Raw genomic sequence first — 4,429 nt, forward strand, 5'->3', positions numbered from 1 at the left:
TGTCACCTGTGAAATTCATCAAGTTTTTAAAGAAAAAAAAACACTTGTTGGATTGGAAACTATGACAAGATCATAGTCATGATCACCTCCTGATCTGTGAAAAATGCTTTCAAGGAGGTTATGACTCATTGAAGTGAGAGGAACTGTAAAACATCCAGAACTGAGCCACACAATCGAGATATTCCACTTTCATTGAGTTTTAGGAGACTGAATTGCTTTCTACAGTGTTAAGAGGCAATTACCTTCCCAGCATTACACTCACAGCACAGAGACATAAATACAGAGACTGCAGACATGTGACAGGTCAGAATGGACCAAATTAAGATCTGACAGTAGAAGCCATTTCATTGCACATGAGACAGACATTTAAGACAGCAAAATCTATATGTGACAAAGAGCATGAGGACGTGATCTTTCTATCGATATATCTGTCTGTCCATCAATATATCCATTTTTAAGTATCTGTCTGTCTGTCTGTGTGTCTGTCTGTCTATCTATCTATCATTAAATCAAATTTGTTAAGAGAATGTAGAACTCACTTGCACATTTACGATCTATCCATTTAGCCACCCATCCATCTATCTGTCTGTCTATCTATCTACATGTGAACATAATGAATGTGGGCACAGCCATAGACAACAAGGCCTCAATACTAATTGTAAAAGGATAAGTCCGCCCAAAAGTAAAAATTCTGCCTTAATTTACAAACCCTCATATCTTTTTAGTGGAACACAAAAGTAGTTATTTACAGCAGAATATCCAAGCTGATTTCCCAGCAAACAGGGAATGTTCTCAGAATCTTCTGGAAAGGTTCTCTCAAACATCTTCCAGTTGTTAGCATATTCATTCAAATATATGGGGTCTTTTTAATAACGTTCTCAAAAAGATGGAACAAAAACTTTCTACATCGTTTATGGAATGTCTTTAAGATTTTAGATGGACATTCGACTAAGAAGGTTTAGAGAACATTCAAAAGCAGCATTCCTATAATGTTTGTTTACACAATAATAAAATGAAACATTTTCCTTAATGTTGTCTGCAATATTCACATAACCAAGAAAAAAAAATCACTTTTTAAACTTTTTTTCCATGTTTTAGAGAACATTCAGAAATAACATTCCATACAATATCCATATTGTATATTGTATATTGGGAATATCCATACAATGAAAGTTGTAAAGGAGCTAGATTTTCAAGTTGATAAGCAGCTTAAATTTAAGTCTATTCCTTGCACAAAAATATCCTATGTCAGAGAAATATTTGTATGGGCTACATTTATGGGGCTTTTAGTCATTTTGGGAGCTTGATAGTCTGGGTCCCCATTCATTTTCAATGTATGGAAGAGAACAGCTCAGACATTCTGCTAAAGATCTGCAAAGCGTAATTCAAAACATAGGCAACGTGTGAAAATTCAATACGGATAATTCCTTTATATTAACAATACACTGGGCCCTATTTTTACAAAGGCCCATTCACACCAGGGAACATAATATAATTATAATAATATATTGTTTTTCATTCTGAGTGTAAAAGAACAGCAGAGTCCAACCAGAACTATAACAATAATGGCACAGGGGAATGATATCACTTGAATCACTTTCAAAAAAAAATTGTTCCAGCTGATGAACAATGAAACACTGACAGCCAATCGGTGTCTACATTTAAAGAGCTTGAGCATTTAAAGTGGCAGACAACAAAGTTGCAGTGCTTATAATAAACAGAACATTACTATGCCTTGATGTAGACACTAATATAGATATAGTTATAGTTATCTATATAGTTTTCTTTCTCAGTTTAGAATGTAGGGGAAAGCCAAAATGTGGATTTCAACAAAGCCATATGTGTGCATTATGTTGCAAAGTAAGAGAGATGACATGCTGGTGAGAAACACAAAGTGGAGAGAGATGAGTGTATGTGTTTGCAGCAGCAATTTCAGGAATATGCATGTCTCTGCTCCACTAATCAACCCATTGAACTCGAACATCAAAGCCATGTAATTAATTTAGATTAAGGTTTTCTTAATATATGCTCCGCTGTTTGAGATGAAAGTGTAATCAAAGCACTCAAATAAGCATTATATTAGTCATATTACTGGACCAAAGGTTTGAGCACAATGATAATTTGAGTGTTGATGACAGAATGTACATAGCCAGGCCTAAGCAGAGGTTGTCACTTTGTTCTATCCTGTCTTATATTACTAGCATTACCTATTTCATATTAATAACTCAGTGCAAAACAGCCAGGGCAAAAACAGTAAAAGCAGAGTAAACATGTCATTTTACTGTAATTTATTTAGTGTTTATAGCTTTAACATTCCAAACGGCTGGATAAGGGCAGTGGAACACCAGTGCTCGGAGAGTACCATATGTACTGTCATCTGTCATCGTAATATGATGATGTAAAAGCTTCTCGGATGAGGTGAGAGCTGGACGTGTTCCAAACTAAAAAGTCTTCACAGCTACAGGGTCATAAATCCACACACAGACAGGCAGAGGAACCACAAGAAGAGGTGAATCTGTCCTTGCAGCAGCTCTGCATCTCGAGGAGGCAGTTTGACTAGAAATGATGCGATCAGCTTCATCTCACTGCAGCTATCATCACACAACACACTTACTGCAGTTACAATAGAGATGTTTGATGATATGCATTATGATCTCATATGAACATTTCTCCCTGTTTCATACTATTAAATCAAAGTTTGTAATGTCATATATATAAACAAAATCATATATTATATAAATTTACAATGTTTAATACTAAACCGTAAACTCTCTTTGCCTGTGACCTTCACCTCATAAGTAATATTTACTCTCATCTTGAGTGTGTACTCATGCATTTCTGGTCTCTGATCGGACTGCGACAAACACCAGCACAGTCAGTCCCTCAAGCATCTCTCATCTTGCAACAAGACACTGCTTTAAAGTAAACTTAGAGAAAATATACAGCTTCTCATCTTTAAAAGTTAGAACAAATCTGGGTCTAAATGAAGGTGATGGAGGTTTCCTTAACTAAAGTTTCAAAATATGGTTAACAAAAAATAATTAAATACATTTGTAATAATAATAATAATACTACAACTACTAATACTAATTGTTATTAATAATAATAATAATAATAGTCATGATGATGATGATATTATTATTATTGTCATCATTATTAAAACACGCATGCAATTCATGCTTGAAACTATACTGGAAACGAATGAAAAACATTCTTGTGATGTTTCGTATTTGTTTAAAAGTCTTGAAATCCGGTGAGCAGAACAAGTGACCATAGAAGTAAATAAAGAAAAATATGAAAGAGCAAATGGACCTGATGCCGCTCATTCTCTTATGATCTCCCGACTATTTATCAATACAGTCTCGTCTCATCTGATCGGCTGAGAACATTTAATTAGATGCGCAGTGAAAGATCAGATCAAAGGAGCCGCTTTAACTTCAAAGACGCTGCGGCAAACATAAAAGCACCGGTACTTACATGAATGAAAGTCCAGCGCCTCTCATAAACGACTTCCCACCTCATAGATTAAGAGATTCCCTGTGGACCTTGAGTATATCTCTTAGTGATTTTACACAACTTCCCAAGAATTTGCTTTATGAAATCAGCTGTGTAAGAATCCATCCAATTACAAGCCCCTGCGGTGAATATTTAAAATAGGCAGCCAATGCCTGCTTTGGAAGGCGGAGCGATGCGTGCTGAATGACGCTTACCTGAGGCTTCCTAATTAATAATTCATAAGCACGGGTTTAACGCACAGTAGAGGAACTTATTTTCATGAATTTAAATAATTTTAATATTCAAAACATTTTCAATTTGAATAACTAATAGCGTACAAATAAAGAAAAAGAATCACTTAAATAATCTGTTACATCTTGCATTATGTGCATTCGACCATATTCTTTAAAAAGAGCTCTTTTTAATTAATGTAATGATTGCCACTCTGATCATATAACCATTTTATGAGAACATTTTATGGATCCATGCCATTTATAGTAAAGTGACGGCTCATCTACTTTCTTGGACATTGGCAGAAGTCCATCTTCCCAATCCTTTTTTGCCCACTGGTTTAACAAATATTCATTAACAACACCTCATACAGAAACCTCAGGCTCACATTTAAATGTTCAATCTCACAAACAAGCTAGAAATACATCTTTAAATGAGGTCAAATCAAAAGGAATCAAATGTTCCTTGATCTTTTGAGATAAAAGGATTTACTATGAAAAACATTCTGCAACCTAGATCTCAAAACGTCCTCCTTGGTCCAAATAAGTTCATTATCGACAGCTGAAAAACTCTGGATTTCTGATGTTAGAAACCTGAAGTATTAAGATATGATCGCCCATTTACAGTATGTCCATCTTCTCTACAGTAATAAATCTATGCAAAGCAAAGGGGACTTGTTTCACACTGAAGTGGTGATATTCTG

Source organism: Barbus barbus, assembly GCF_936440315.1.
Source record: "Barbus barbus genome assembly, chromosome: 18".
NCBI lineage: Eukaryota > Metazoa > Chordata > Actinopteri > Cypriniformes > Cyprinidae > Barbus > Barbus barbus.